Source organism: Coregonus clupeaformis, chromosome 29, assembly GCF_020615455.1.
Source record: "Coregonus clupeaformis isolate EN_2021a chromosome 29, ASM2061545v1, whole genome shotgun sequence".
Taxonomy (NCBI): domain Eukaryota; kingdom Metazoa; phylum Chordata; class Actinopteri; order Salmoniformes; family Salmonidae; genus Coregonus; species Coregonus clupeaformis.
The window spans coordinates 2,892,702-2,917,341 of NC_059220.1; the positions used below are offsets into that span (position 1 = coordinate 2,892,702).

The window sequence follows — 24,640 nt, forward strand, 5'->3', positions numbered from 1 at the left end:
CAGAATAGAACACAGTAGAGAACAACAGAATAGAACACAGTAGAGAACAACAGAATAGAACACAGTAGAGAACAATAGAATAGAACACAGTAGAGAACAATAGAATAGAACGCAGTAGAGAACAACAGAATAGAACACAGTAGAGAACAACAGAATAGAACACAGTAGAGAACAACAGAATAGAACACAGTAGAGAACAACAGAATAGAACACAGTAGAGAACAACAGAATAGAACACAGTAGAGAACAACAGAATAGAACACAGTAGAGAACAACAGAATAGAACACAGTAGAGAACAACAGAATAGAACACAGTAGAGAACAACAGAATAGAACACAGTAGAGAACAATAGAATAGAACACAGTAGAGAACAATAGAATAGAACACAGTAGAGAACAACAGAATAGAACACAGTAGAGAACAACAGAATAGAACACAGTAGAGAACAACAGAATAGAACACAGTAGAGAACAATAGGATAGAACACAGTAGAGAACAATAGAATAGAACACAGTAGAGAACAACAGAATAGAACACAGTAGAGAACAACAGAATAGAACAACAGAATAGAACACAGTAGAGAACAACAGAATAGAACACAGTAGAGAACAATAGAATAGAACACAGTAGAGAACAACAGAATAGAACACAGTAGAGAACAACAGAATAGAACACGGTAGAGAACAATAGAATAGAACACAGTAGAGAACAATAGAATAGAACACAGTAGAGAACAACAGAATAGAACACAGTAGAGAACAACAGAATAGAACACAGTAGAGAACAACAGAATAGAACACAGTAGAGAACAACAGAATAGAACACAGTAGAGAACAATAGAATAGAACACAGTAGAGAACAATAGAATATAACACAGTAGAGAACAACAGAATAGAACACAGTAGAGAACAACAGAATAGAACACAGTAGAGAACAACAGAATAGAACACAGTAGAGAACAATAGAATAGAACACAGTAGAGAACAACAGAATAGAACACAGTAGAGAACAACAGAATATAACACAGTAGAGAACAACAGAATAGAACACAGTAGAGAACAATAGAATAGAACACAGTAGAGAACAACAGAATAGAACACAGTAGAGAACAACAGAATAGAACACAGTAGAGAACAACAGAATAGAACACAGTAGAGAACACTAGAATAGAACACAGTAGAGAACAACAGAATAGAACACAGTAGAGAACAATAGAATAGAACACAGTAGAGAACAACAGAATAGAACACAGTAGAGAACAACAGAATAGAACACAGTAGAGAACAACAGAATAGAACACAGTAGAGAACAATAGAATAGAACACAGTAGAGAACAACAGAATAGAACACAGTAGAGAACAACAGAATAGAACACAGTAGAGAACAACAGAATAGAACACAGTAGAGAACAATAGAATAGAACACAGTAGTACAGAGTGTCTGTGTGTTCTAGTGGCAGTAGCAGGTCCATGTACTAACATAACCACCTGATGATGGGAAACTTCTGGGCTCTCCCTCCTTACCACCCTCTCTTTCTCCCTTCCTCCCTCCCTCTCTCCCGTCCTCCCTCCCTCCCTCCCTCCCTTCCTGCCTCTTTCCCTCCCTCCTTTCCTCAGCCTTCTGCTCAACAGCCTAATAACCTAACGGGAGCTGGCATGAGCACCGGGCCTGCCGTAACACCATGCACCCCGCTGAGAACCCATCTTTATGAGAACCTGGGTTAATCACACACATGGCCCAAAGGCAGACAGGCGCCCACACACACACACACACACACACACACACACACACACACACACGGTCTCCAGCGGCTGGGAGGACCAGCAGGACTGGAGCAGAGCAGAGTAGAGAAACCCCAGCCCTATTTATGATCCCCAGCCCTATTTATGATCCCCAGCCCTATTTATGAAAGCCAGCCCTCTTTATGAAAGCCCAGCCCTCTTTATGAAAGCCCAGCCCTCTTTATGAAAGCCCAGCCCTCTTTATGAAAGCCCAGCCCTCTTTATGAAAGCCAGCCTGTGGCTGGTGAGCTGGTTGGTTGGGAGTGGAAGAACTAAGAACTCAGAGTGATGACATCACCACAGCAGAGAGTGGGTGACATGTAGCTAATTATAATACAGCCTATCAATAAACGTATGTGTGGTAGGGCCAGGATTCAGATGTGTGTGTGTGTGTGTCCAACCAATCCAGTTCTTCTGGAGAGAGAGAGAGAGAGCGAGGAGCTGTGGCATGGACGTACGTAGGAACTAGACTGGTGACACTTCTAATGGACGTGTAAAAGCGGCAGCCACTAGAGAAGGGGGGCTGTTTCTATGTTGACCCACCAAGAGCTCAACTAAACTAGGTAACTTGCTAAGTTGTCTATGTTGACCCACTGAGAGCTCAACTAAACCAGGTAACTTGCTAAGTTGTCTATGTTGACCCACAGAGAGCTCTCTCGCTCTCTCTCTCTCTCCCGCTCTTCCTCTCTGACTGTCTCTCTCCAGCTCTCTGGGTCATTCTGGCTCTTTAGCAGCACTAACCCATTACATACCATCGCTGGCCTGGCAGCCATCCTCACAATCACATGACTGAGTGTTGTGGTCAGGGCTCTCCTGCACTGAGGCTGCAGTCCTCTCCATCTCCCTCTCCTCCCATCTCCTCTCCATCTCCCTCTCCTCCCATCTCATCTCCCTCTCCTCCCATCTCCTCTCCATCTCCTTCTCCTCCCGTCTTGTCTCCCCTCCTCCCGTCTCCCCCCGTCACCCCTCTCCTCTCGTCTCCCCTCCCCTGTCTCCCCTCTCCTCCCTTGTCTCCCCTCTCCACTCCTCCCCTTTCTCAGTCTCTCAGAGCAGAGTTGAGGAGGATGGCTCTAAAAACAAAAAACGGGTCTGGGGCTCTGGTTAAAAGTAGTGCACTATGTAAGGAATAGGGTGCCATTTGGTGCGCACCCTGAGTTTGCCATCAACTCCAGAGAAAGAAGCCAGTCTCCTCTCTTTATTATTATTATAGTATTCAATCATCTTGGGACACACAGAGTCGTAAAAAAAAAATCTATATATAAAAAAAAAAACCTGTGTTGTACAGTCAGTGAGTGTGGTTAGTCTTAAATGGCACCTTATTCACTATTTAGTGCACTACTTTTTAACTACAGCCTTATGGTCCCTGGTCAAAAGTAACGCATTATATACTGAATAGGGTGCCATTTGGGAGGCACACAGTGACTCTTCCAGTATGTGAGGAGGAGATCATGGAAGTTGCTGAGTCATTCCACTTCAAAAAGCACAACTTATAGGATTTCGAACACCCCACCATCTCAGATTGTTCGAAAATCACTTCTGTAGTTAGAAACAGAAGATTAGCATTGCTGAAACATTATCTTTTAAAATATAATTGGATCTCTGAGAAGTTAAGCTAATTGATTGCACCCAAATTGGCCATTTTAATATATAGGATTCATATAATAATCAATAAAGATAGTGGCTAACATCCGATTTGGACCATAATTCTTCCTAACAATAATTAAGACATGAGGAATCCTATGAAATGTTAAAAAGCCACCCACAGACCCCCCACGCCCCACGCCAATCCCATCCCAACAACCATTATACAGTATCAGTTCTCTATGTTTGACAAGTAGTATGAAGCTGTGGCTTGGAGTATTGCTTCTTCATCCTATGTAATGTATCCCTGTGAATCTGGTGATGTTTTTTCCCCCTGTTCTGAGAAATTAGCTTTTTACTATTTTATTGGATTGCTCATGTCTTACTAATTTTTGGAAGAATTATGGTCCAAATCAGATGTTAGGTACTATATTTATTGAAGATTATATGAATCCTACAAATTAAAATGGCCAATTTGGGTGCAATCAATTAGCTTAATTTCTCAGAGATCAAATTAAATTTATAATATAATGTTTCAGAAATGCTAATCTTATCTGTTTCTAAGTACAGAAACGATTTCAGAACAATCTGAGATGGTGGGTGTCATGGCTTGCTGAAATGACACGGAACAACCCTGTTGCTCTTTGTTTTGTGTACCCGGCCAAGACATTCTACAATAGTCATCCAACAACATGTCAAGTTTATAGCCCTTAGTTTCCCTCAACGTTTCCCCCATATCTCTCCTGGTCTGTGTTCTTCTCTCTCTTCCTCGCTGCTCTACTCCTCTCTCCTTCCCAATCCCATCACTCCCTCCCTCCCTCCCTCCCTCCGTCCCTCCCTCCCTCCCTGACTCCCTCTCTCCCTCCCTCCCTCCCTCCCTCCCTCCTCCCTCCCTCCCTCACTCCCTCTCTCCCTCCCTCCCTCTCTCTCTCCCTCCCTCCCTCTCTCTCTCCCTCCCTCCCTCCCTCTCTCCGTCCCTCCCTCCCTCCCTCCCTCCGTCCCTCCCTCCCTCCCTCCGTCGTCCCTCCCTCCCTCCCTCCCTCCCTCCCTCCGTCCCTCCCTCCCTCCCTCCCTCCCTCTCTCCCTCCCTCCCTCCCTCCCTCCCTCCCTCCCTCCCTCCCGTCCGTCCGTCCCTCCCTCCCTCTCTCCCTCCCTCCTCCTCCCTCCTCTCTCCCTCCGTCCGTCCATCCGTCCGTCCGTCCCTCCCTCCCTCCCTCCCTCCCTCCCTCCGTCCGTCCCTCCCTCCCTCCCCTCCGTCCCTCCCTCCCTCCCTCCCTCCCTCCCTCCTCCGTCCCTCCCTCCCTCCCTCCCTCCCTCCCTCCCTCCCTCCCTCCCTCCCTCCCTCCCTCCCTCCCTCCCTCCCTCCCTCCCTCCCTCCCTCTCTCCCTCTCCATTCACCCCCCAGTTCAGAGTTTCCTGCCTCTCTGCCAGCTCCATATTAGTACAACACGTTCACTTGAACCATCTAAGTACAACCCCTCTGACTCTCTCTCTCTGTCTGTCACACACACACACACACACACACACACACACACACACACACACACACACACACACACACACACACACACACACACACACACACACACACGAGAAGAGGGAAGACAGATATATTGGCAGACTATCTGAGACAGGAAATAAAATAGTTTTCAGCAGTGTAGCCAATTTATCCAGCAGTCCTCGAGCTCCTCATGATACCAGGAAGCCAAACTGGGTTCAAATACTATTTGAAATCTTTCAAATACTTGCTTTAGCCTGCCTGGATTGCCAGGTGGGCAGGGTTTATATTGGTTCCATTGCACCAGACAAGCCCAATCAAGCACAGATAGAGTATTTGAAATGAGGCACCAGAAGAAACCAGATGGATTGCTAAAATAATGTACCTCTTTCATGGGTGTGTGTGTGTGTGTGTGTGTGTGTGTGTGTGTGTGTGTGTGTGTGTGTGTTTGTGTCACCAGAGGAGAGGAAACAGGAGGCAGGAAGAGGAACCATAACTCCTAATAATTCCGGTCACTGTAGTGTATGGCCAAACAGAATACTTCACCCTGTCACCGTAGTGTATGGCCAAACAGAATACTTCACCCTGTCACCGTAGTGTATGGCCAAACAGAATACTTCACCCTGTCACCGTAGTGTATGGCCAAACAGAATACTTCACCCTGTCACCGTAGTGTATGGCCAAACAGAATACTTCACCCTGTCACCGTAGTGTATGGCCAAACAGAATACTTCACCCTGTCACTGCAGTGTATGACCAAACAGAATACTTCACCCTGTCACTGCAGTGTCTGGCCAAACAGAATACTTCACCCTGTCACTGCAGTGTATGGCCAAACAGAATACTTCACCCTGTCACCGTAGTGTATGGCCAAACAGAATACTTCACCCTGTCACTGCAGTGTCTGGCCAAACAGAATACTTCACCCTGTCACCGTAGTGTATGGCCAAACAGAATACTTCACCCTGTCACCGTAGTGTATGGCCAAACAGAATACTTCACCCTGTCACCGTAGTGTCTGGCCAAACAGAATACTTCACCCTGTCACTGCAGTGTCTGGCCAAACAGAATACTTCACCCTGTCACTGCAGTGTCTGGCCAAACAGAATACTTCACCCTGTCACCGTAGTGTCTGGCCAAACAGAATACTTCACCCTGTCACCGCAGTGTATGACCAAACAGAATACTTCACCCTGTCACTGCAGTGTCTGGCCAAACAGAATACTTCACCCTGTCACTGCAGTGTCTGGCCAAACAGAATACTTCACCCTGTCACCGCAGTGTATGGCCAAACAGAATACTTCACCCTGTCACCGCAGTGTATGGCCAAACAGAATACTTCACCCTGTCACTGCAGTGTATGACCAAACAGAATACTTCACCCTGTCACTGCAGTGTCTGGCCAAACAGAATACTTCACCCTGTCACTGCAGTGTATGGCCAAACAGAATACTTCACCCTGTCACCGTAGTGTATGGCCAAACAGAATACTTCACCCTGTCACTGCAGTGTCTGGCCAAACAGAATACTTCACCCTGTCACTGCAGTGTATGGCCAAACAGAATACTTCACCCTGTCACCGTAGTGTATGGCCAAACAGAATACTTCACCCTGTCACTGCAGTGTCTGGCCAAACAGAATACTTCACCCTGTCACCGTAGTGTATGGCCAAACAGAATACTTCACCCTGTCACTGCAGTGTATGGCCAAACAGAATACTTCACCCTGTCACTGCAGTGTCTGGCCAAACAGAATACTTCACCCTGTCACTGCAGTGTCTGGCCAAACAGAATACTTCACCCTGTCACTGCAGTGTCTGGCCAAACAGAATACTTCACCCTGTCACCGTAGTGTATGGCCAAACAGAATACTTCACCCTGTCACTGCAGTGTCTGGCCAAACAGAATACTTCACCCTGTCACCGTAGTGTATGGCCAAACAGAATACTTCACCCTGTCACCGCAGTGTATGGCCAAACAGAATATTTCACCCTGTCACTGCAGTGTCTGACCAAACAGAATACTTCACCCTGTCACTGCAGTGTATGGCCAAACAGAATACTTCACCCTGTCACTGTAGTGTATGGCCAAACAGAATACTTCACCCTGTCACCGTAGTGTATGGCCAAACAGAATACTTCACCCTGTCACTGCAGTGTCTGGCCAAACAGAATACTTCACCCTGTCACTGCAGTGTCTGGCCAAACAGAATACTTCACCCTGTCACCGTAGTGTATGGCCAAACAGAATACTTCACCCTGTCACTGCAGTGTCTGACCAAACAGAATACTTCACCCTGTCACCGCAGTGTATGGCCAAACAGAATACTTCACCCTGTCACTGCAGTGTCTGGCCAAACAGAATACTTCACCCTGTCACCGTAGTGTCTGGCCAAACAGAATACTTCACCCTGTCACTGCAGTGTCTGGCCAAACAGAATACTTCACCCTGTCACTGCAGTGTCTGGCCAAACAGAATACTTCACCCTGTCACCGCAGTGTCTGGCCAAACAGAATACTTCACCCTGTCACTGCAGTGTCTGGCCAAACAGAATACTTCACCCTGTCACTGCAGTGTCTGGCCAAACAGAATACTTCACCCTGTCACTGCAGTGTCTGGCCAAACAGAATACTTCACCCTGTCACTGCAGTGTCTGGCCAAACAGAATACTTCACCCTGTCACCGTAGTGTCTGGCCAAACAGAATACTTCACCCTGTCACCGTAGTGTATGGCCAAACAGAATACTTCACCCTGTCACTGCAGTGTCTGGCCAAACAGAATACTTCACCCTGTCACTGCAGTGTCTGGCCAAACAGAATACTTCACCCTGTCACTGCAGTGTCTGGCCAAACAGAATACTTCACCCTGTCACTGCAGTGTCTGGCCAAACAGAATACTTCACCCTGTCACTGCAGTGTCTGGCCAAACAGAATACTTCACCCTGTCACTGCAGTGTCTGGCCAAACAGAATACTTCACCCCTGTCACTGCAGTGTCTGGCCAAACAGAATACTTCACCCTGTCACTGCAGTGTCTGGCCAAACAGAATACTTCACCCTGTCACTGCAGTGTCTGGCCAAACAGAATACTTCACCCTGTCACTGCAGTGTCTGGCCAAACAGAATACTTCACCCTGTCACCGCAGTGTATGGCCAAACAGAATACTTCACTGTCTTTCAAAGACAACTCTAGCCTGCGCCCCAAATGACACCCTATTCCCTACATCAGGGTTCTTCAATTCCGGTCCTGGAGGCCCGAAACACCTCTGTTTTTCATCCTCTCCTTCTAATCAGGGGCTAATTCAGACCTGGGACACCAGGTGAGTGCAATTAACTACCAGGTAGAAATAAAAAAACAGATGTGTTTCGGCCCTCCAGGAACGGAATTGAAGAACCCTGCCCTACATAGTGCACTACTTTTGACCAGATATCTATGGGCCCTGGTCAAAAGTAGCACACTACAAAGGGAATAGGGCGCAACAGACAGGGGTTGGATGCCACTGGTGTCCTGAATTATGGAAGAAGTTGCTGATTGTCCCAGTACCTAAAAACAACAGGGTGATATTCTGCCCTGTATCCCTGACATCTGTATTCCTCCCTGCAGGGTGATATTCTGCCCTGTATCCCTGACATCTGTATTCCTCCCTGCAGGGTGATATTCTGCCCTGTATCCCTGACATCTGTATTCCTCCCTGTAGGGTGATATTCTGCCCTGTAGCCCTGACATCTGTATTCCTCCCTGTAGGGTGATATTCTGCCCTGTATCCCTGACATCTGTATTCCTCCCTGTAGGGTGATATTCTGCCCTGTAGCCCTGACATCTGTATTCCTCCCTGCAGGGTGATATTCTGCCCTGTATCCCTGACATCTGTATTCCTCCCTGCAGGGTGATATTCTGCCCTGTAGCCCTGACATCTGTATTCCTCCCTGTAGGGTGATATTCTGCCCTGTATCCCTGACATCTGTATTCCTCCCTGTAGGGTGATATTCTGCCCTGTATCCCTGACATCTGTATTCCTCCCTGTAGGGTGATATTCTGCCCTGTATCCCTGACATCTGTATTCCTCCCTGTAGGGTGATATTCTGCCCTGTAGCCCTGACATCTATATTCTCTCATCCCAACTATATCCAAACCAGTTTGGCTACCGTGGGGTGTTGATGATGCATTACTGGTCATGCTGAACAATATCTACTGTACGAACACTTAGAACGGGCAAATAGCCTATTGAAAATTGTATTAATTGACTTCAGTAGAGTGTTTAACACCATCCAACCCCACCTACTGGGGGATAGGCTGGTGTATTTGGGTGTCTACTCTCTACTGATCAAGTGGATTAATAGTTTCCTTTGTGAACCGTACTCAACAAGTTAAAGTTTAACCCTGCCATCTCTACATCTAGAACGGTGAATACGGGAGCCCCGCAAGGTTGCGTACTTTCACCGATACTGGACACAAACGATTGTCAAGCCCACACATTTTTTTAAATATGCAGATGACACCGCTGTTGTGGGTTTCCTCCAACCAGACCAAGCCTCCCTTCAAGGTTTTGACAGAGAAACTGCAACATTTGTCCAGTGGTGCGCACATAACTTTCTTGAAATAAACGTTAAGTAAACAAAAGAGATGGAAATTGATTTCAGAAGGAATAAAACTGCACTACCCCCTACGAAGATCAATTGGGAATCAGTCGATAGAGTAAACCACATACAAATACCTGGGAATCGAAATAGACAATAAACTGAAAGTCAATGACTGTGCCCTCGCAAAGATAAAGAAACTGCAACAGATCATGTTTTTTTTTTACGCAAACTGAACCATTTTAATGTCGACCGCTATATCCTACAAATGTTCTATAAATCTGTCCTGCAGATGGAAACATGCGAGCACAAGACCAAGTCAAGCTTCAGCGCTTGATCAAGACGATGGAAAGGATAATTGGTATCGTCCTAAAACTTGAAAGCATTTTACAGGACAGTACCCATCCCCTTCACTCAAAACTCATCCTCCTAAAACTTGAAAGCATTTTACAGGACAGTACCCATCCCCTTCACTCAAAACTCATCCTCCTAAAACTTGAAAGCATTTTACAGGACAGTACCCATCCCCTTCACTCAAAACTCATCCTCCTAAAACTTGAAAGCATTTTACAGGACAGTACCCATCCCCTTCACTCAAAACTCATCCTCCTAAAACTTGAAAGCATTTTACAGGACAGTACCCATCCCCTTCACTCAAAACTCATCCTCCTAAAACTTGAAAGCATTTTACAGGACAGTACCCATCCCCTTCACTCAAAACTCATCCTCCTAAAACTTGAAAGCATTTTACAGGACAGTACCCATCCCCTTCACTCAAAACTCATCCTCCTAAAACTTGAAAGCATTTTACAGGACAGTACCCATCCCCTTCACTCAAAACTCATCCTCCTAAAACTTGAAAGCATTTTACAGGACAGTACTCATCCCCTTCACTCAAAACTCAGTCACAGCAGCAGCTGGACAAGGGGAAAGAGACTTCTTCAAAAGAAGTTGAGAACAGATAGATATGGGGACTGTTTTATTCCAACAGCCATTAGGCTATATAATAGATCGTCTGTTGGTCCCTCCAGTACACAGGATATTGCACTAGGCTATAGCACTTTCAATGAATTATATTGTGTAGTTTCTGTTTGTTCATGTTTTTAAGCACATGACCAAATGAATTTCCCCCTGGCAGTGTTCAATTCCCTGAGTCTCAGAAAGTATCCTGGGGTCCAGGCAGCAGAAAGTGTTGGTGGAAACCATTCTGAGTGCCAGGATGGAAAACTGAATTGGGCTGCAGCACCTTTCTGTCACATTAAACTGTATTCCAACCCTTTCTGTCACATTGAACTGTATTCCTGCACCTTTCTGTCACATTTATACTGTATTCCAACCCTTTCTGTCACATTATACTGTATTCTAACCATTTCTGTCACATTATACTGTATTCCATCCCTTTCTGTCACATTAAACTGTATTCCCACCCTTTCTGTCACATTAAACTGTATTCCAACCCTTTCTGTCACATTATACTGTATTCCATGCCTTTCTGTCACATTATACTGTATTCCAACCCTTTCTGTCACATTATACTGTATTCCATGTCTTTCTGTCACATTACACTGTATTCCAACCCTTTCTGTCACATTATACTGTATTCCATGCCTTTCTGTCACATTATACTGTATTCCATGCCTTTGTCACATTATACTGTATTTTACCCTTTCTGTCACATTATACTGTATTCCACCCTTTCTGTCACATTATCCTGTATTCCATGCCTTTCTGTCACATTATACTGTATTCCATGCCTTTCTGTCACATTATTCTGTATTCCAATCCTTTCTGTCACATTATACTGTATTCCAATCCTTTCTGTCACATTATACTGTATTCCAACCCTTTCTGTCACATTATACTGTATTCCATGCCTTTCTGTCACATTATACTGTATTCCATGCCTTTCTGTCACATTATACTGTATTCCAACCCTTTCTGTCACATTATACTGTATTTCAACCTTTCTGTCACATTATACTGTATTCCATGCCTTTCTGTCACATTATACTGTATTCCAACCCTTTCTGTCACATTATCCTGTATTCCATGCCTTTCTGTCACATTATACTGTATTCCAACCCTTTCTGTCACATTATACTATATTCCATGCCTTTCTGTCACATTATACTGTATTCCATGCCTTTCTGTCACATTATACTGTATTCCAACCCTTTCTAGCACATTATACTGTATTTCAACCTTTCTGTCACATTATACTGTATTCCAAGCCCTTCTGTCACATTATACTGTATTCCAACCCTTTCTGTCACATTATCCTGTATTCCATGCCTTTCTGTCACATTATACTGTATTCCATGCCTTTCTGTCACATTATACTGTATTCCAACCCTTTCTTTCACATTATACTGTATTCCATGCCTTTCTGTCACAGTATACTGTATTTTACCCTTTCTGTCACATTATACTGTATTCCAGGCCTTTCTGTCACATTATACTGTATTCCAACCCTTTCTGTCACATTATACTGTATTTCAACCTTTCTGTCACATTACACTGTATTCCAACCCTTTCTGTCACATTATACTGTATTCCATGCCTTTCTGTCACATTATACTGTATTCCATGCCTTTCTGTCACATTATACTGTATTCCATGCCTTTCTGTCACATTATACTGTATTCCATGCCTTTCTGTCACATTATACTGTATTCCATGCCTTTCTGTCACATTATACTGTATTCCAAGCCTTTCTGTCACATTATACTGTATTCCAAGCCTTTCTGTCACATTATACTGTATTCCAACCCTTTCTGTCACATTATACTCTATTTGACCCTTTCTGTCACATTATACTGTATTCCATGCCTTTCTGTCACAGTATACTGTATTTTACCCTTTCTGTCACATTATACTGTATTCCAGGCCTTTCTGTCACATTATACTGTATTCCAACCCTTTCTGTCACATTATACTGTATTTCAACCTTTCTGTCACATTACACTGTATTCCAACCCTTTCTGTCACATTATACTGTATTCCAACCCTTTCTGTCACATTATACTGTATTCCATGCCTTTCTGTCACAGTATACTGTATTTTACCCTTTCTGTCACATTATACTGTATTCCAGGCCTTTCTGTCACATTTTACTGTATTCCAACCCTTTCTGTCACATTATACTGTATTTCAACCTTTCTGTCACATTACACTGTATTCCAACCCTTTCTGTCACATTATACTGTATTCCATGCCTTTCTGTCACATTATACTGTATTCCATGCCTTTCTGTCACATTATACTGTATTCCATGCCTTTCTGTCACATTATACTGTATTCCATGCCTTTCTGTCACATTATACTGTATTCCATGCCTTTCTGTCACATTATACTGTATTCCAAGCCTTTCTGTCACATTATACTGTATTCCAAGCCTTTCTGTCACATTATACTGTATTCCAACCCTTTCTGTCACATTATACTGTATTCCATCCCAGCCAGCAGATTGCTTCTCTCTGTCTCTGACTCACTGGATCTATAGTAGAGCACCAAGGTAACAGGAGGACATTTTACAGCCATACAGTATGTAGAGAGTGAAACCCCATGACATGCAAATTCATACTGAAGTACCAGGTGCATTGTATGTATGAATGAAGTACCAGGTGCATTATCTATTGTACTGAAGTACCAGGTGCATTGTATGTATGAATGAAGTACCAGGTGCATTATCTATTGTAATGAAGTACCAGGTGCATTGTGTATTGTAATGAAGTACCAGGTGCATTGTCTGTAGTAATGAAGTACCAGGTGCATTGTCTGTAGTAATGCTGCGGGAGTTGTGCCTCTCTGCCTCTGGCCATCTGGTACACAGAGAGGCTCCCATGCTTACACTGAAACGAGAATTATGTCTCAACAAGTGAGTGGGCAGCAGGCAGGAGAGCAAGACTGTGAACTGTCACTAACCTGACAGCTGAGCTGCACTCAAAACTACTAACACAAAGCTATCTCAGTGCAGGTAGAAACATTTACATTTAAGTCATTTAGCAGACGCTAATGTGTACACATACACACTGATATGAAGTACACACACAGAGAGAGACGGCTCCTGTCTCTCTGTCTCTGTCTCTCTCTCTCTCTCTCTCTCTCTCTCTCTCTCTCTCTCTCTCTCTCTCTCTCTCTCTCCTTCCTCTCTCTCTCTCTCTCTCTCTCTCTCTCTCTCTCTCTCTCTCTCTCTCTCTCTCTCTCTCTCTCTCTGTGTGTCTCTGTCTCTGTCTCTGTCTCTCTCTCTCTCTCTCTCTCTCTCTCTGTCTCTGTTCTCTCTCTCTCTCTCTCTCTCTGTCTCTCTCTCTCTCTCTGTCTATCTATCTAATCAGGGCTGTGTCCCAAACAGCACCCTTTTCCCTATATAGTGCACAACTTTTGACCACTGCTCATAGGGCTGATAGGATCATAGGTCACCATTCATCCCCTCTGTCTCCTTCCTCTAAAACCCACTGGAGGAAACCCCCCCCCCCCTAACACCAAGGCTAGGGATGCTGGGCAGATGTGAGTGAGTGAGAGAGAGACATTTGGCAATGTGAAACCAACTGGACCCCAAAACGCCCCTCAGTGGGACCCAGGTCCTCATGGCAACCAGACACTATCATGACTATATCCCAAATGGCACCCTATACCCTACAGAGTGCACTACCTTTGACAAGAGCCCTATGGAATTCCCTATGGACCTTGGTCTAAAGTAGTGCACTATGTAGGGAATAGGGTGCCATTTGAGACGCTGGCAGACACTCCAACAGGCTGCCATTATAAAGTGTCCAGTCAGCAACACGCCATTACATTATATTATTACACCATTACAATACTACACCCATCTATTAACCCTGCTGCTTCAGCACATCCAGCGCACACACACACACACACACACACACACACACACACACACACACACACACACACACACACACACACACACACACACACACACACACACACACACACACACACACACATACACACACACACACACACACACACACACACACACACACATATACACACACACACACACACACACACACACACACACACATACACACACACACACACACACACATCCAGCGCCACACACACACACACACACACACACACACACACACACACACCATTGCTGGTTCAGCACATGTGTAACACTCTCTGTATGTATAGCCACTTGTCACACATGCGGTCACACACCCCCAGTGCACCAAATACCAAAGACATGTACAGTACCAGTCAAAAGTTTGGACACACCTACTCATTCAAGGATTTTTCTTTATTTTTTTACATTGCAGAATAATAGTGAAGACATCAAAACTATGAAATGACACATATGGAATCATGTAGTAACCCAAAAAGTGTTAAACAAATCAAAATATATTTAATATTTTAGATTCTTCAAAGTAGCCACCTCTTTGCCTTGATGACAGCTTTGCACACTCTTGGCATTCTCTCAAAGCTTCATGCTTTTCCAACAGTCTTGAAGGAGTTCCCACATATGCTGAACACTTGTTGGCTGCTTTTCCTTCACTCTGCGGTCCAACTCATCCCAAACCATCTCAATTGGGTTGAGGTCGGGGGATTATGGAGGCCAGGTCATCTGATGCAGCGCTCCTTCACTCTCCTTGGTCAAATAGCCCTTACACAGCCTGGAGGTGTGTTTTGGGTCATTGTCCTGTTGAAAAACAAATGATAGTCCCACTAAGCCAAAACCAGATGGGATGGCGTATCGCTGCAGAATGCTGTGGTAGCCATGCTGGTTAAGTGTGACTTAAATTCTAAATAAATCACCAACATTGTCACCAGCAAAGCACCCCCACACCATCACACCTCCTCCTCCATGCTTCACGGTAGGAACCACACATGCGGAGATCACCCGTTCACCTACTCTGCGTCTCACAAAGACACGGTGGTTGGAACCAAAAATCTAAAATTTGGACTCATCAGACCAAAGGACAGATTTCTAATGTCCATTGCTCGTGTTTCTTGTCCCAAGCAAGTCTCTTCTTATTATTGGTGTCCTTTAGTAATAGTTTCTTTGTAGCAATTCGACAATGAAGGCCTGATTCACGCAGTCTCCTCTGAACAGTTGATGTTGAAATGTGTCTGTTACTTGAACTCTGTGAAGCATTTATTTGGGCTGCAATCTGAGGTGCAGTTAACTCTATTGAACTTATCCTCTGCAGCAGAGGTAACTCTGGGTCTTCCTTTCCTGTGGCAGTCCTCATGACTGCACTTGAAGAAACATTCAAAGTTCATGACATTTTCCGGATTGACTGACCTTCATGTCTTAAAGTACTGATGGACTGTCGTTTCTCTTTGCTTATTTGAGCTGTTCTTGCCATAATATGGACTTGGTCTTTTACCAAATAGGGCTATCTTCTGTATATCTTCTACCTTGTCACAACACAACTGATTGGCTCACACACGTTAAGAAATAAAGAAATTCCACAAATTAAGTTTTAACAAGGCACACCTGTTAATTGAAATGCATTCCAGGTGACTACCTCATCAAGCTGGTTGAGAGAATGCCAAGAGTGTGCAAAGCTGTCATCAAGGCAAAGGGTGGCTACTTTGAAGAATCTCAAATATATTTTGACTTGTTTAACCCTATTTTGGTTACTACATGATTCCATATGTGTTATTTCATAGTTTTGATGTCTTCACTATTATTCTACAATGTAGAAAATAGTTTAAAAAATAAAATAAAAACCCTTGAATGAGTAGGTGTTCTAAAACTTTTGACTGGTACTGTATCTGTTTAAACAAAGAGAAAAGAGCATGGGGGAAAACACAGGCCTGTCATAATGATGTCATAATGATGTCATAACAGCATTGAACGGTTCGCTGTACATGTTACACATATTTGTAGTTGTAGAATAAGTGTATCCAAGACCTTAAAAATAAAGATCAACATGTATTTGATGTAGGTGCCAATGCAGATACAGGGGGTATCAGAAGTATTCACCTCCTTGGATTTATTCACATTTTGTTGCTTTAAAAAGTGTGATTGAAATATATTTAATTGTGTTTTTTTGTCATTGATCTACACAAAATACTCTACAAATTAATAAAATTAAATAACTAAAATATAGTTGTTGAATAAGTATCCACCCCCTTTGTTTAGGCAAGCCTAAATTAGTTCAGGAGTAAAATGTGGCTTAACAAATCACATAATAAGTTACATGGACTCACTCTGTGTGAAATAATATGGGTTGACCTGATTTTTGAATGACTAACCCTTCCTCTGGCCCCCATACATACAACATCTGTAAGGTCCCTCAGTTAAGTATTGAATATCAAGCACAGATTCAACTACATAGACAAGGGAGCTTTTTGAAAGCCTCAAGAAGAAGGTCAGAAAATCTCTTTAAGCCAAGGTCAAGTTAATAAATGATGCTGTGGATGATGTATTAAACCAGACACATCAAAGATACAGTCGTCCTTCTGAACTGAGATGCAGGGCAGGAAGGAAACTGCTCTGGGATGTCACTATGAGGCCATTGGTGATTTTAAAACCGCTAGAGTTCAATGGCTGATGGGAGAAACTGAGGATGGATCAACAACATTGTAGTGACTCTACAATAATGACCTAAATGACAGAGGGAAAAGGAGAATACAAATGTACAGAATATTCCAGAAGGCACTAAAGTAATAAAGCAAAAAACACACAGCAAAGGAATACACTTTTTAACTTAAATGCAAAGCCTTATGTTTGGGGCAAATCCAACACAACATGAGTAACTGAGTAACTGCCTCCTTATTTTCAAGCATGGTGGTGGCTGCATCATGGAATGGGTATGTTTGACATAGGCAAAGACTGGGGAGTTTTTCAGGATAAAAAGAAACGTGATGTAGCTAAGCACAGGCAAAATCCTAGAGGAAAACCTGCTTCAGTCTGCTTTACACCAGACACTGGGAGAGGAATTCACCTTTCAGCAGGACAATAACCTAAAACACAAGGCTAAATCTACACTGGGGTTGCTTACCAAGAAGGCAGTAAATGTTCCTGAGTGGCCAACTTACAGTTTTGACTTAAATTTGCTTGAAAATATACTATGGCGAGACTTGAACATTGCTGTCTAGCCATGATCCCCAACACCTTGATAGAGCTTGAAGAATTCTGAATAGAATAATGGGCAAATATCGCATAATCCAAGTGTGCAAAGCTCTTAGAGACTTACCCAAGAAGACTCAATGCTGTAATTGCTGCCAAAGGTTTTTCTAACATGTATTACTGACTCAGGGGGGTAAATCCTTACAGTATCTAATCCAGGTATATTAGTGTTTTATTTTTCATTAATATTTGTTTTTTAAGTCCGAATTTTTCTTCCACTTTGACATTACAAGCGTATTTTGTGTAGATCATTTACGAAAAATGTCAATTACATCCATTTGAATGCCACATTGTTACACAATAAAATGTGAAGGAGTCCAAGCGGGGTGAATACTTCTGAAGCTGGTTATACTATATATAAAGTGTTACATAGGAGGAGAAGTGTGGTGTCCTTGGTTCAGCTCATGCAACAAAGCCTACTGGCTGTCTCTTCTTCTTCTGTGGAAAATACTGCAGAGCTAACACTGAGGGTTGCTATGACAACCATAGTAAGCCTGGAAACCAAACCTTCAAACAAACATAACAGCAGGGACTGGCTGCACTGTGAGGCTGGCTTCACGGTGAGGCTGGCTTCACAGTGAGGCTGGCTGCACTGTGAGGCTGGCTTCACTGTGAGGCTGGCTTCACGGTGAGGCTGGCTTCACGGTGAGGCTGGCTTCACGGTGAGGCTGGCTTCACTGTGAGGCTGGCTTCACGGTGAGGCTGGCTACACTGTGAGGCAGCTTCACGGTGAGGCTGGCTTCACGGTGAGGCTGGCTTCACGGTGAGGCTGGCTAAACCGTGAGGCTGGCTAAACCGTGAGTCTGTGTGTGTGTGTGTGTGTGTGTGCTTTAGAGTTTGGGGGCGAGTCGGGCTACACTGTGAGGCTGGCTGTGTAAAAACCCATGTAAACCAAGAGGATACTGCTCCCTACCTCCACATTCACATAGCCTACATTAAGTACATACATTACACACACACACACACACACACACACACCTCTCCCTCCCTTTACATTCTTACATTATATTTACACTGTTAGTTACCACACAGTATAACTTCCATTAACATGTACCTATCTACAGTGCCTTCGTAAAGTATTCAGGCCCCTTGACTTTTTCCCCATTTTGTTAGGTTACAGCCTTATTCTAAAATTGATTAAATAAATAAAAATTCCTCAGCAATCTACACACAATACCCATAATGACAAATATAAAGTTTTTTTTTTTTTTTTTACATTTTAGCTAAACTTAAATACCTTATTTACATAAGTATTCAGACCCTTTGCTATGAGACTCGAAATTGAGCTCAGGTGCATCCTGTTTCCATTGATCATCCTTGAGATGTTTCTACAACTTGATTGGAGTCCACCTGTGGTAAATTCAATTGATTGGACATGATTTGGAAAGGCACACACCTGTCTATATAAGGTCCCACATTTGACAGTGCATGTCAGAGCAAAAACCAAGCCATGAGTTCGAAGGAATTGTCCGTAGAGCTCCGAGACAGGATTGTGTCGAGGCACAGATCTGGGGAAGGGTAGCAAAACATTTCTGCAGTATTTAAGGTCCCCAAGAACACAGTGGCCTCCATCATTCTTAAATGGAAGAAGTTTAGAACCACCAAGGCTCAGGATCAAGACAAAGTACAGAGATCCTTGATGAAAACCTGCTCCTGAGCGCTCAGGACCTCAGACTGGGGCGAAGGTTCACCTTCCAACAGGACAACGACCCTATGCACACAGCCAAGACAACGCAGGAGTGGCTTCGGGACAAGTCTCTGAATGTCCTTGTGTGGCCCAGCCAGAGCCCGGACTTGAACCCAATCGAACATCTATGGAGAGACCTGAAAATAGCTGTGCAGCAACGCTCCCCATCCAACCTGACAGAGCTTGAGAGGATCCGCAGGGAAGAATGGGAGAAACTCCCCAAATACAGGTGTTCCAAGATTGTAGCGTCATACCCAAGAAGACTGTAATCGCTGCCAAAGGTGCTTCAACAAAGTACTGAGTAAAGGGTCTGAATACTTATGTAAATGTGATATTTCAATTTTTAATTTGTAATAAATTTGCAAACATTTCTAAAAACCTGTTTTTGCTTTGTCATTGTGGGGTATTGTGTGTAGATTGATGAGGGAAAAAACAATTTAATCAATTTTAGAATAAGGCTGTAATGTAACAAAATGGGTCTGAATACTTTCCGAATGCACTGTATCTGTCACATTTAGGGCACGTATATCTGTCACATGTACACTCATAAAACACACACACATACAGTAAACACATGAGGAAATCCACCATGTCATTATCTAGGGAAACACAACCGTTTCAGCTTTCTCTGGTATAATGTAGTCTATCATCTCTGGCCATGACCAGAGAAATATCTTGTTGAAAAGAATGATTTAGACAAACTGATCTAATCAGGAATAATAACATAATAATAGAAGTAAAGTATGGATCTTTATTTTATATATACAATTATCTATTTACCTTTATCTCTACATACAAATATCATGCAAATGCCTGGGTGGACTAGATGCTTGACAAACAGAGCACTCAGTCATCAGAGCAGAGGCCACGCTGGGTAAAGAACTACCTCTATTCTAAAAGTCTACATAGTAAAGGAGTACGTATCTCTCTCTCTCTCCACTCACAGCTCACTGAAACAGGACTGTGTCCCAAATGGCACCCTATTCTATATTTAGTGCACTACTTTTGACCAGAGCCCTATGAGCCCTGGTCAAAAGTAGTGCACTAAATATAAAATAGGGTGTCATTTGGGACACATGGGGTCTTCTCTGTACAATGGAGACGTTGTTGCAGGACCCTATTCCCTAGGCTCTAGCTAAAGGTTAGTTAGCCTCTTACTGCTAGCGCAGCTAAAGCCCAGTCAACTAAACTCCACACTGAAGGGCAGCTAAATCCCAGTTAACTAAACTCCACACTGAAGGGCAGCTAAATCCCAGTTAACTAAACTCCACGCTGAAGGGCAGCTAAATCCCAGTTAACTAAACTCCACACTGAAGGGCAGCTAAATCCCAGTTAACTAAACTCCACACTGAAGGGCAGCTAAATCCCAGTTAACTAAACTCCACACTGAAGGGCAGCAAAATCCCAGTTAACTAAACTCCACACTGAAGGGCAGCTAAATCCCAGTTAACTAAACTCCACACTGAAGGGCAGCTAAATCCCAGTTAACTAAAAACTCCACACTGAAGGGCAGCTAAATCCCAGTTAACTAAACTCCACACTGAAGGGCAGCTAAATCCCAGTTAACTAAACTCCACACTGAAGGGCAGCTAAATCCCAGTTAACTAAACTCCACACTGAAGGGCAGCTAAATCCCAGTTAACTAAACTCCACACTGAAGGGCAGCTAAAGCCCTGTTAACTAAACTCCACACTGAAGGGCAGCAAAAGCCCTGTTAACTAAACTCCACACTGAAGGGCAGCTAAATCCCAGTTAACTAAACTCCACACTGAAGGGCAGCTAAATCCCAGTTACCTAAACTCCACACTGAAGGGCAGCTAAATCCCAGTTAACTAAACTCCACACTGAAGGGCAGCTAAATCCCAGTTACCTAAACTCCACACTGAAGGGCAGCTAAATCCCAGTTACCTAAACTCCACACTGAAGGGCAGCTAAATCCCAGTTAACTAAACTCCACACTGAAGGGCAGCTAAAGCCCAGTTAACTAAACTCCACACTGAAGGGCAGCTTAAGCCCAGTTAACTAAACTCCACACTGAAGGGCAGCTAAATCCCAGTTAACTAAACTCCACACTGAAGAGCAGCTAAATCCCAGTTACCTAAACTCCACACTGAAGGGCAGCTAAATCCCAGTTAACTAAACTCCACACTGAAGGGCAGCTAAAGCCCAGTTAACTAAACTCCACACTGAAGGGCAGCTAAATCCCAGTTAACTAAGCTCCACACTGAAGGGCAGCTAAATCCCAGTTAACTAAACTCCACACTGAAGGGCAGCTAAATCCCAGTTAACTAAACTCCACACTGAAGGGCAGCTAAATCCCAGTTAACTAAACTCCACGCTGAAAGAGCAGCTAAAGCCCAGTTAACTAAACTCCACGCTGAAAGAGCCTAGTGAGAGGACGGGGTCATTATGGAGCTGGTTGGACTGTCAGTTCACAGGCAGTATGGAACTGACAACACTTTAGAACGACACATAATATCACTGACAACACTTTAGAATTACACCTAATATTACTGAGAACACAGATCAGTGTTTCTCCCACCAGACAGACAGGTCTCCTCCTACCAGCCAGCTGCAGTGTGCTGACTGCAGCACCCAGCTAGAGAACACCTGCCAGTACTTCACACACACACACACACACACCCCCGCCTGGCCGGCTGGCAGGCCAAGGGCCCTCCATAACAACACAGCAGTGGAGCAGCTGACAAACACACACACACACACACACACACACACACACACACTGTACAGTGTTGCTGTGTGCAGACCAGCACCCATTACGGCTGCCAGCTGGAGTACAGATGATTGTAGATGGATGGCTGGTGGAAGGAGGTGGAAGTAGTGCACTATACAGTGGGGGAAAAAAAGTATTTAGTCAGCCACCAATTGTGCAAGTTCTCCCACTTAAAAAGATGAGAGAGGCCTGTAATTTTCATCATAGGTACACGTCAACTATGACAGACAAATTGAGGGGAAAAAATCCAGAAAATCACATTGTAGGATTTTTAATGAATTTATTAGCAAATTATGGTGGAAAATAAGTATTTGGTCACCTACAAACAAGCAAGATTTCTGGCTCTCACAGACCTGTAACTTCTTCTTTAAGAGGCTCCTCTGTCCTCCACTCGTTACCTGTATTAATGGCACCTGTTTGAACTTGTTATCAGTTTAAAAGACACCTGTCCACAACCTCAAACAGTCATACTCCAAACTCCACTATGGCCAAGACCAAAGAGCTGTCAAAGGACACCAGAAACAAAATTGTAGACCTGCACCAGGCTGGGAAGACTGAATCTGCAATAGGTAAGCAGCTTGGTTTGAAGAAATCAACTGTGGGAGCAATTATTAGGAAATGGAAGACATACAAGACCAATGATAATCTCCCTCAATCTGGGGCTCCATGCAAGATCTCACCCCGTGGGGTCAAAATGATCACAAGAACGGTGAGCAAAAATCCCAGAACCACACGGGGGGACCTAGTGAATGACCTGCAGAGAGCTGGGACCAAAGTAACAAAGCCTACCATCAGTAACACACTACGCCGCCAGGGACTAAAATCCTGCAGTGCCAGACGTGTCCCCCTGCTTAAGCCAGTACATGTCCAGGCCCGTCTGAAGTTTGCTAGAGTGCATTTGGATGATCCAGAAGAGGATTGGGAGAATGTCATATGGTCAGATGAAACCAAAATAGAACTTTTGGGTAAAAAATCTACTCGTCGTGTTTGGAGGACTAAGATTGCTGAGTTGCATCCAAAGAACACCATACCTACTGTGAAGCATGGGGGTGGAAACATCATGCTTTGGGGCTGTTTTTCTGCAAAGGAACCAGGACGACTGATTCGTGTAAAGGAAAGAATGAATGGGGCCATGTATCGTGAGATTTTGAGTGAAAACCTCCTTCCATCAGCAAGGGCATTGAAGATGAAACGTGGCTGGGTCTTTCAGCATGACAATGATCCCAAACACACCGCCCGGGCAACGAAGGAGTGGCTTCGTAAGAAGCATTTCAAGGTCCTGGAGTGGCCTAGCCAGTCTCCAGATCTCAACCCCATAGAAAATCTTTGGAGGGAGTTGAAAGTCCGTGTTGCCCAGCGACAGCCCCAAAACATCACTGCTCTAGAGGAGATCTGCATGGAGGAATGTGCCAAAATACCAGCAACAGTGTGTGAAAACCTTGTGAAGACTTACAGAAAACGTTTGACCTGTGTCATTGCCAACAAAGGGTATATAACAAAGTATTGAGAAACTTTTGTTATTGACCAAATACTTATTTTCCACCATAATTTGCAAATAAATTCATAAAAAATCCTACAATGTGATTTTCTGGAATTCTTTTTCTCATTTTGTCTGTCATAGTTGACGTGTACCTATGATGAAAATTACAGGCCTCTCTCATCTTTTTAAGTGGGAGAACTTGCACAATTGGTGGCTGACTAAATACTTTTTTTCCCCACTGTATAGGGAATAGGGTGCAAATTGGGATGCAGACATATCTGTAGGGAGGATGATCAGGAATGCTCTGATAACAGTTAACATGAGCCAACAGGAGCAAGGCTTTTATCACAGTAGGTAGCTTATACTGAACACAGTACAGGGTTGGGGAGTAACTAATTACACGTAATCTGATTACAAAAAAAATACTGTAATCAGTTACATTACCAGCAGAAATATTCTAATCGAGTGGCGCAGAGGTCTAAGGCACTGCATTGCAGTGCTTGAGGCGTCAATACAGACCGGGGTTCGATCCCAGTGTCACAACCGGCCGTGGCCCAGCGTCGTCCGGGTTAGGGGAGGGTTTGGCCAGGGGGACTTGGCTCAACGCGCTCTAGTGACTCCTTGTGGCGGGCCGGGCACCTGCAGGCTGACTTCGGTCGTCAGTTGAACAGTGTTTCCTCCGACACTTTGGTGCTTCTGGGTTAAGCGGGCGGGTGTTAAGAAGCGTGATTTGGCGGGTCGTGTTTCGGAGGACGCATGACTCGACTTTCGCCTCTCCCGAGCCCCGTTGGGGAGTTGCAGCGATGAGACAAGATCGTAATTGGGGAGAAAAAGGGGGTGAAAAAAATACGTCTTTTTTTTGTTTTTATAGATGATTCATTATTGGATTACTTTTACATAAAAAAATGTGGAAGTTTATGTTTAAGTCAGAGACCACTATGACGACACACCAAATGTGTTTGATGCATCCTTTTTGTATTTTTCTAATGTCTTTTAAGGGGAAAGTAATCAGATTACATTACTGTAGACCCCAGTTAAGGGCTGTTCTTAGGCAAGACACAGAGTACCCGGATACCGTCCTCCAAGTTGCCTTATTGCTTCATTATACTGCTAACAAATGATATGTTTAATACACTACAGTCATTGTACTATAATGGGTGACAGTGTAACTATGACAACAGAGCCTGCTGAT

General features: G+C 44.0%; 1 protein-coding gene across 5 annotated transcripts in view; it reads right to left on the bottom strand.

Annotated features, from left to right (window-relative positions):
• Positions 1-24,640, bottom strand: part of actn1 (actinin, alpha 1) — a 140,449-nt gene that overhangs the window by 93,025 nt on the left and 22,784 nt on the right. The gene's annotated exons all lie outside the window — the stretch shown is intronic.